At 31.1% G+C, this 10,785-nt stretch overlaps 1 long non-coding RNA gene across 1 annotated transcript; it reads right to left on the bottom strand.

Moving 5' to 3' along the window:
• Positions 1-1,527: 1,527 nt before the first annotated feature.
• LOC126678967 (uncharacterized) lies at positions 1,528-7,213 on the bottom strand. Its single transcript, XR_007640779.2, has 7 exons — positions 7,137-7,213; positions 6,953-7,042; positions 4,440-4,474; positions 3,808-3,922; positions 2,881-2,959; positions 2,026-2,098; positions 1,528-1,936 (listed from the first exon to the last, which is right to left on the bottom strand). It is a non-coding gene; the product is annotated as an uncharacterized LOC126678967 (long non-coding RNA).
• Positions 7,214-10,785: the final 3,572 nt, after the last annotated feature.

Raw genomic sequence — 10,785 nt, 5'->3', positions numbered from 1 at the left:
TAAATACGTAAACATCCCAAAATAATATTGGTGTCAATTGACCATAGTTTACAAGTTTAAAAGGGCAAATTCATCCTTATAAAATAAGTATTATTGGAGTTGAAATAGGCGTGCTGAGTTAAGTGCAAAGGGGCAAATTCACAAAAAAAAGGTTAATTGTATATAAAATCATGATCTTTGCAACAAGTTTCAAAAATAACATTACCTTTAAAACGTGTCAATTATAGACACCACCTTTCATTTTTTTTTTTTCAATTTCATCATAGGCACATTTTTTGGTGAAATTTTGCTGATTTGGACAGCCGATGGGTCTGCCACGTGTCATGCCACGTCAGCAAAAATGCCACTAAAAATCGTCGATGTTATTTTTGAAAAAAAATGAAAGGTGGTGTCTATAATTGACACGTTTTAAAGTTTATATTATTTTTGAAATTTGACGCAAAAGTCATGATTATATATGTAATTCACCAAAAAAAATGAATAGTTTAAGATTAAATTGACCATAAAGTTAGGAATATATTAATTGACCATTGCTTTAGGACTAAGTTACTACTTAAGTCAAGGATGTAATATGAATGCAATTATTGTTTTAACTTCTTTGGGAATTGAAAACCAAAATAAATAAAAAGGTAACCGGAGATCAAAAGATTAGATCCGTCAACCTCTTCATACTCATTCTCTTTAGCCTTCAAATCAGGGGTTATGTGGAGCGACAAGAAACAAGGCACATATCAGGCTAGATGGAGGCCTGCACTGAATGGAACAACAGAGCAAGGAGACACCTGACTTGCTGCAAAGAACGAAAATAAGCCAATTAACCTGATCCCTGAACCGATGAACAGCAGAGCACAAGGAGACACCTGACTTGCAACCAAGAATCGAAGATAAGCCGATAAACCTGATCCCTGAACTGATGGACAACAGAGCACAAGGAGAACCTGACTTGCAACCAAAAACCGAATATAAGTTGATAACCTGATCCCCCGGACCGATGAACAACAGAACACAAGGAGATACCTGATCCCTAGACCGATGGAAAGGACTTGACTGAACCGCTTGGATGGGAAGAAAGACAAAACCCAAAGCACCAACTCCTTCCGTGACCAGAGACAGACGGGCCTTCCTACTTTCTAAGTAGAACTCGACCCCTAGCTTCTGATTGAGCTCTTAGGGTAAAAGCCAAAACTAAACTATTCATTAGTGGCAATTGCCCACTGATCATAGGCGAAATACAATCCCTTCACTATACGATGGGCTTGTAAAATGTAAGTCAGACTTCCCTCGCCTACTGGAAGCGAGAAGTGAGCAGCAAACTGAAAAACCACATATCCTTGTCAAAAAAATAAGGTAGCTCCAGTTTGAGGCGAGCCAAAACTAGCTGAAGAATTGCCTGACCTTATTATTAAAGAAATGGAGGGGAGCCCGTTCCTATTGTTTAGTTTTTTATTTTATCTTAGTTACAGTTCCTAGCACTATCAAACCAGTCACCACTTTCTTTTTCTTGTTAAGCTCGCAAACAAAGCAAAGTAAAATAACATCAGATTAGATTCGATCCCATTACCCTCCACCTCCATGACTAAACCCCTATGCAAAGCCTAAGAGGCACATGAAAAAAAAAAAATCATCTCGGCATAAATGATTTTATTTTTAAATTTACAAAAGTACTCACAGAAAATGCCAACAATTAATAAATCATTCAGTCATCTTCATCTACAAAGGCCCAACTCTTTAGTGTGAATAAACTTAAAACTTGCTTCGCCATTTACACGGACAAGCACATCGCCTGGTTCTAACTGTTGAAAAGCTGGACCACCTAGCACCAGAAACATGTAAGAACACCCCACTGAGACTTCCATTTTATTCTTCTGGTCTCACTATTCAGAGCATAAAGCCAAAAACAAGCTCACCACAGAATCCACAACAAGCAATCTAGTTTCTGTTGGTGGAGATGCAAGCAGTATGGTTAAGAGCCCATTATGTTTAACAGCAGCAAAGGTAAGCAAAAACAAATTACAAACCGGATACCTGCTCGGTTTCACTTTGAAGTTTGGAGACCAAGCCGGTGTGTCTCATCAATTCCTTTATGAAAAAATGTTACCTACATCACAAAAGGAAAACGAAAAGGAAAAGGAAAAGGAAAAGGAAAAGGAGAAAAAGACAAATCATACACTAATAATCATCCATAGTTTTGCACAAACAACATCAAGTATAATCATCATTGCTTAGCAGAAAATGATTTCAGGTCTGAACTATTGGCAAGCAACTATTGAATATATCTGATTGTGTGCACATGTGCTCCCACCATCACAGTTCCCATATATTATAACCATTAACAGTCTTCATTTACATGATTTTCAGTCCACTGGAAAATTTTATGCAGCATTGGTCTATATGTCAATTATTCCTTGAATGAAGTCAAAAGTAATGACTAAAATGAGGAGAGTAGTCTGCAAACCACTGTTCTCAAATAATATCGGGATTTAACAAATTTCATATGCTTGAGTGCATCATTGTTCAAACAAATTATTTTTTCTACTATAGCCGAATCAAATATCTGCATTTAGATGTAGTGGTACTTTCAACTGGCTACTCTCATATTTCACAAAGTGTCTAAATGCAGCAAATATCCGAAATAACACATGATGCATTTATAAAATCACATTCAGACACTTTATGCAATGTGCTGCTTCCATTCCTTTCATAATATTTAAAGGAGATCAATTCTCCTTCTCTGAATCCATAGCTTATGTAGTGAGATAGATGAAAGAAAAGATGAGGGTGGCGGTAAGAAGAAATCTTACCAATTAAAAATATTAAAGGCAACATAAATTTGATCTCAAGTCTAAAACTCTACAAAGATAACATCACTGTCAAACCTACCTCGAGTTATTGGAACTGATTCCCAATTACTTGTATAAGAGTCTCTTCCCTTCTGAAGCAATTTAAATGAGCTCACAACCTGTAAATGAAAAAATTATGATTCAGTAATCACAATGTTTACCTAAAATTAAAGTTTCAGAATAGATCAATAAGTGCAAGGCCAATGCCTCTTTTTTTTCAATTTAATGTTTTCAACAGATGATAGCCCTTTGCAAAACTCACAGTTATCTACAATTTCTTCTGCTTTCTATTAAGTATAAATTCTCTTATGACCTTATCAAATGGCTTATATAAGTTCTGAATAAACCAAAAGCCTGTTATAATCGACAAAAATTATTCAGATTTTGGAGTATGCAAACTTAAGAGGCAGCAATAATCTCTCTACCTAGCACTTTTCTACCTCTCTATGCTCTTCTCTCTCTTTCTCCAAAAAATTTCATCTATTTTTCGAGCATCAAGTAATGTTCAACATATTTCTACCACAAAATCTCAACAAATGTAGGCACATGAGTCCTAGGATTACATTACTTTATTTAATGTAAAATCATGAAAAAACATGAAAATGAACTTGAACAATAAGAAAACAGACTATTAACGTCTCTTATGACCTTATAAAATGGTTTTATAAGTTCTGAATAAACCAAAAGCCTGTTATAATTGACACAAATTATTCAGATTTTGGAGAATCCAAACTTAAGAGGCAGCACTAATCTCTCTACCTAGCACTTTTCTACCTCTCAATGCTCTTCTCTCTCTTTCTCCAAAATTTCTCATCTATTTTTCGAGCATCAAGTAATGTTCAATATATTCTACCACAAAATCTCAACAAATGTAGGCACAAGAATCCTAGGATTACATTACTTTATTTAATGTAAAATCATTAAAAACATGAAATGAACTTGAAAAATAAGAAAACAGACTATTAACTCGTTCTAAGGGTAAGAAATTGGAAAAAGCACTTGAGGACTTGCTGCCAACATTCGAGGCTACAGCCCTTCATTGCCAATCAATCACTTGAGCCACCCTTAGTCCCAGATGCAGCCTAAAAGCAAATGGAAGCAAAAGTCAGAAGAATAACATACAAGGTACTTGATAAATATGCCACTAATGAGCAACCTTGAGCACATGCTTTGATAAATGGTAAAATCAAGAAAAGTGTTATCATGACAAACATCATCAACAAGGATACTGCAGATGTAACACTTGTTCAGAATTTTGAACTAGTCCTATATAAGTTTCAAATCTATGCACATTATATTTATGTAACAAAGTGAGACGCATCAGCAACAAAGTTTCAATAAGAAGAATAATCTATTGAAAAACTAAAACCACAGAAAATATATACATCCATTATCTGACAGCCATTATTGGAATGCAAAAAGAGAAAAATCAAGAGAAACGCCAAGTTACTAAAACTAATTTCCCAGCATCAATGAGATATCCACCAATTAAAATTTAAATCCAACAATTGCTTCAAGCAAATTGTGAATGACACACTTTCTGAAGCACTCAAAAAGTATTTATCTACAATTTGTACCACAAGAATTTGAGCTACTTACTTGCATGTAAAATGTATTGAAGTCATTATATATCCCTGTGAAGAAAAAAAATTAAAGTTTAGTAGAATGCTAAGATAAATCAACAGAGTCATCCCATAATATTTAAAAATTAAAATCTGTTAGGTTGGATTAAAAGGGTAGTGAATCTAGTGATATATATTGATACAGTCACAAAGAAAAGATACAGGAAAAGTCATTACAATGATATCAAGGCTTAACGGTGCCAAAAAAGCCAAACCTTTTCGACTTTTTGAAATTCTATCCAAACTAATTTGACAAATTCGCTGGATATTTATCCAATGCTCCAAAAGTGATGTAAACTTATCAAAAATTGATATATCCTATTCAAATGTCTTCTTATCAAAATGTCTTTTACAAGAGATGTGAACGTCCACACCGTCGAAGTTAACCTAACTTTGCCCATTACATTCCTAATTTTGAAATGCATAGTCTGCTTTTGTTCTATTAAATTCAAGTTCTAAAGGTTCTAGTGTAATTCAAGATGCATAAAAAGCTTGGAAAAGGAAATTTAAGTTATCCACTCATCTATAACAAGAAAGACAAAGAAAAGCACAAACATAAGCCACTCAAGTAGTTTTGATATCCATTCACATTTCATATAAATGATCTCCTGCCATTTTCAAATCAAACATGTATCATAACCAAATAACATGTTGCACAATTCATCGTAAATTTAGTTAAAAATACAAAAAAGAATTACTATAGAAACGGCAAGTTCAAAGTCTAAAAAGGAATGAGAAGATAGCCACTAATACGTGTCCTGTAGGGTTGGGCATTGGTCGGTTCAGTTACCGAACCGAACCTTCAAACCCAAACCGATCGGTTATTAATTCTTAAGAAAACTGAACCGAAACCAAACCAAAATAGAGCGAAAATTTGGTTTGGTTCGGTTGGTAACCGTTATATATTAACTAATGTATAAGTATATCAAAGATATCTTATATCCCAGTGGAAGGGCACCTATTCATCGTTTTTTCATCCTGGGTTCAACCCCAACTGACGTCATTTATACTATTTTTAATAAATTAAACAAGAAAAAGGTTGAATTTCAAAAGGGGGATTCGAGCTTTTGCACTTCAAACAATATGACAAGTACTTTACGACTAGGCCACATCATTAGTTTGAAGAATAATTACAATATTTGGTATTTATACAATTATTTCGGGCGGTTAGGTTTTCACAGTTATCCCATGACAAAAAACAAAACTGAACCAAACATCTTAGAAACCGAATAGAACTGTACTTTCGGTTTGGTTCGGTTCGGTTTTTGCACACTCCTAATGTCAAGTGTGTCCGCTAATACCATAATCTGATGTAACTATATTTGAAATTTGAAATTTGAAACTTTTCATGAACTTTCTTATGCAAAACTTACTTTTTCCAGCAAAGAGTTGCGCATTTGAAACACAACACCAATAACTGTAGAACTTACATTTTGTAATGAGGTGGGTCTCAGTTTAAACGAGCAAGAGTACGAGCCAGGATGGAAACCTCCAAGTTCGTGATTAAATTGTTAAAAAACATTTATTGGATATATAACAATTCAAAACAAAACTCCAACAACAAGGAAGTACAAAGGCATGAAGAACCATGCATTGGAAGTTAAAAATATGTTGTTCCATGGCATTAGACTTTTTTCTAGCTGGCTCGTATCTATAAGCTTGATGAAGAGCATCTTCATTGATTACCACCTCTTATCTAGGTTCAGCATCACTAGATAACACAGTCATGGGGATTCTTAACCCCATAAATCAGGGAAATGTCAAGAGATGAAGACGATAAAAAAGATTACAGGTAGCCAAACAAAAGAAATTTACAAAATGTCCTAACATTTGAAGGCATAAAAGAGGGAAAAAAATGAATTAGGAAATGAGCATGATCATAAGGACATTAAGCTGCATATGTTCAGTCGCAATATAAGGAGAAACATATTGTATTTGCATCAATTATAAATGAAATCAACTTACAATTCCACAAAAAAGACATAAAATATAGGGTGAGTTTTGGCATTGAGGTAAAATAAAACTATTTTGAGTTTTTAAGACTTATGTTTGAGAAAAGCACGTAGATATACAAGCTAGCCAAGAAATCATTTATCTATTGCGACATTCAAGTAAGCCAACAATTACTTTCTCAAATTGGCAACTTTGAGAAGGAAAAAGATATGGGAGAATACTGTTTCGCTCAATAGAGCAATCGAGGCCTTTTAACATATCTTAGACTCGCAAAAATTTCAATTAAAGAGTAAAGAACCCCCTTATATATTTATAAACTCAGCATAAAAACAGAATTGGACAAAGAAGCTCTCGCCTTTAGCCAGCAATTGAAAAAAGACAATATTTCACAGCTTAGTGGTACCAACAATTGACGATTTCCAAATTGTAAAGATAATTAGAAAATTGAATTTCATAAACTGGAAATTTTAAACAAAACCGCAGCCCTTTTTCATTTCTAATAAAGCATCATAGAATAAGAAGAATGAAAGCAATTACTTCTTCACCACTGTCATTGTCAGCGACCCTGATTTGCAGTCCAACACAAGCAGCTTCAGGGGCAAGAGGAATCTCCTCGTAATTCAAAAACTGGTAGAAATAAAAAAATCAATCAGTTGCGGCGGAGATCCTTCGATGGTGACTTAGACATCCGATTTTAGGATCAAGAAAATTCAGGAGTTACCGTGGAGGCGCTGCTGTTACTGATGGAAAAATCCTCATCATGGACGGTTCAGGAGTTTGCTATTTTTTTAAAAAAATTGAAGGTTATTAGGCTTATTCTGTTATGGACCATGTCTTGGTAAAAAAGTTATTACTAATTCGTATATTAATTCATATTTACGATATTATTACCAATTCACATTGACCCTAAATAATTACTAATACACATTAGCGGTTTTGGTAAAGTATTTACACCATTTTAACCTATTTTTCCTCTTATCTTACATTACCTAATAAGCTAACTTATCTATCTATCTATATCTATCTACCTATATCTATCTATCTATTTATAACTATCTTATATGTAGGAAGGGGGGGACAGGCAAACTTACAAAATTAGCCTTTAATAATTAAAATATTTACGAAGTTATGTACAAGACTAATTCTAATAAAACTCCACATTAATAGTGTTAATTTCAATAAAAAGATAAGGTTAGAGAATTATAAGATTAACTAGGAGTTTAATTCTAGGCCTAATGTCTTAAAAAACCCCGACCTTTCAGCCCCTTTTCAATCATACCCTGACGTTGAAAATTGTCAATTTTACCCTATTTTGCATTTTTGTGTTTCAATTGTACCCTGAAAAATTAAATTAACGTCTTTTGCGTTTGAAAATTTGTTTAAAACATTCTCCATGTCTCGCATATATTGATTGTATATTTTTAAAATTTATTTAAATTTAGTTAAATTAATTAAGAATTAAAATTAGTGTTAATTTGATTATGGTTTTTAGTTAGTTTTTAAAAATAAAGGACTTATTTGTACTTTTTTGAATAAAAAAGAATTTAATTTCATGTTTAGGCTTAATTAATTGAATGATTTCATCATTTAAGTAAAAAAATTAATAAAAATTAAAATATTAGGGTACAATTGAAAACGGAAAATTCAAAAGTGGGTAAAATTGACAAATTTTCAACGTCGGGGTAGAATTGAAAAAAAGTTTAAAGGTGAGGAGTTTTTGAGTGATTAGGCCTTAATTCTAATAGGAACAAATTACTTGCAAAAAAAAACACACAAATTTTTTCTTTTTACTGCCAGACTGCCAGTTATGGTCCGGATCATTTGAAGGATTAAGGACACGAACTGTTAGTCCAAAAATGCTGCCACATTGCACAGCTCAAGGATATTTGACATTCAGCCCTTTCAAGATCAACCGAATTGACCAATTTAACAAAGTTTTACACAGTAAAAGTAAAATTTCAGTTTAATTCGATATGAATCGAACACACTTATTGTCAACTTGCTGACTGTGGCGGATCCAAAAGAATTTTTCCAGTTTATAAAAATATAGGTCCAACTAAAAAAAATGACCAAGTTGACTAAGTTAGTTCAATTTAATTTTTAATAATAGAATCAATTTGGCTCTATATGAATTAAATCTATACAACAAGAATTAAGCAGCTGCACTACCAACTCTATTAACAACATTTCTAATATTTGAGTATCTCAGTTTAGATCAAATAACGGGTCAAATAATTATCACTTATGTGTATAACACGTACCGATGAAAAATAATTCATAATATTTTATTAACAACCATACTATTTTATTTAATAATTTAATTAATATTTAAATCAAATAACGGGTCAAATAATTATCACTTATGTGTATAACACGTATCAATAAAAAATATTCATAATATTTTATTAACAACTATATTATTTTATTTAATAATTTAATTAAAATTAAATGTTTAACGGGTCATATAAATGTCGCTCACGTACGTAGCACGTGGAAAAACGCAAAATTACAATATTAGCCTTCATTAAATTAAAATTTAACAAAAATATCAATAAATTATCTATATAATTGTTTAAATAGAATTGCAAATTTCCGTAAAACTACACTAATATGAGTTTTTTATATATACACTACTAATTAAACACCACTAGCTAATTAAAAGAAGTTTAATTTTAATATGAGTCTTTTATGTATACTCCTAATTAAACACTATTAGCTAATTATGTGCTATATGTATTTACTCTTATATATACATGTGCTCTCAAAAACTACACTGATATGATTTCTTTTATGTTTACGATGCAATTGAACTCAGATTAGTTTTTAATATATATAACATAATTTTTGATTTTATTTATCTATATGATATTATATATTTGCTTGTTGAATTATTATGTCTATTGTTGGTAAGAATTTTTCTATCTTTTTATGAGTTTTTATATATTTATTTATAATTATTATGATTTTATATATTTGCTTATTGAAATAAGCATAAGAGTTGATGGCAGCATTTGTCTGATCATCTTGTCCAGCTAAAACTGTTTTCCCGCTAAAAAGGTATGTTTAGTTCCAGTTTTCTGCAATTAATCATGGTAAATTTTTATTTTAAATCTATGATAAAAATTCATCGCTTATTTATATTGTCCCTTTTTTTAATTTAATTTTATATAATTGTTTACTAATTAATGATTAGTTCTTTAATTTTAAATTTTCATTATGTTTATGCATGTTTTATGTATTTTAATTGATCTCTGTATTAAAAGAGGTGATGTCTCACCAACATAAAAAAAAATGAGAATGAGTTATCCTTTTTTGGTTTTATTTTCTTTTCTTTCGTAATTAATTTCCTTATCATGTAAGCTACTATGCCTATGAGTCTATGACTATAAAAATCATCTACGTTTTAGGTAAAAGAATCATTTAGTTAAAAAATACGAGAAAAACAAATTTCATTCATGTGGTCTAACAATATATCTTCTTAAAAAGGTAAAGTTTTATGGTCATAAAATGTAGTTGGTCCATCCAAAAATAATGTACACTAATGTTAATTTAAATAAAAAAAATTAAATTAATTTATTATAATATATTATTAAAACAAAAAACATTTAAATATATAATTATAAATAACGGGTCATATTAATATCGCTCACGTGCGTAGCACGTGGCGAAAAACTAGTAACTATCTTATATGTGGGAAGGGAGGGACAAGCAAAATTACGATAATAGGTTTCATTAAGAATATAACTAATATTAAAAAAATAAGATTAATAAAAGTTTCTTTATTATTGCTTAAATGGTGTTGTAAATTTACGTAAACTACAAGTGGTTAAGGATTTCAGATTATTAAGAAGTCTAATCCTAATAAAATACCACATCCGAGAAAGACATTTTATAATGGCATTTGAGTTTTAAGCATAAGAAAGCAAATCTAGCATGAATTCATTATGCTTAAGAAACTTGTAGAAGTCCAGAACAAAAGAAACTGCTAAAGAACAAATGAAAAACACTATTTTTGAAATCAGTGGATAATTAATTTAAGAATAAATTACCCTTGATGAAGAAAAAAAATTAAAAAAAAGTGGAGCTAAACATATGTTCAAAATTAATATTCAATAGATTAAAATTTATTAATATATAAAAGAATAAATTTTAAAAATATTCAAAAAAAATTACAATCTTATATTTAATAATTTAAAGTTAGAGATGGTAGAGCTAAACATAAATTCAAAAGTGCTTTAATATATATATATATATATCACGGGTCATTTAAAATATTATAAATATTTAGTATAAGTAACGGGTTATATAGATATTGCACACGCGTGTAGCACGTGGCTAAGCAAAATTACAATATTAACTTTTAATAATTA

Source organism: Mercurialis annua, linkage group LG4 (assembly GCF_937616625.2).
Source record: "Mercurialis annua linkage group LG4, ddMerAnnu1.2, whole genome shotgun sequence".
NCBI classification, from domain to species: domain Eukaryota; kingdom Viridiplantae; phylum Streptophyta; class Magnoliopsida; order Malpighiales; family Euphorbiaceae; genus Mercurialis; species Mercurialis annua.
The sequence above is the reverse complement of the archived record's forward strand: the minus strand, read 5'-3'. Positions and strand labels throughout refer to the sequence as shown.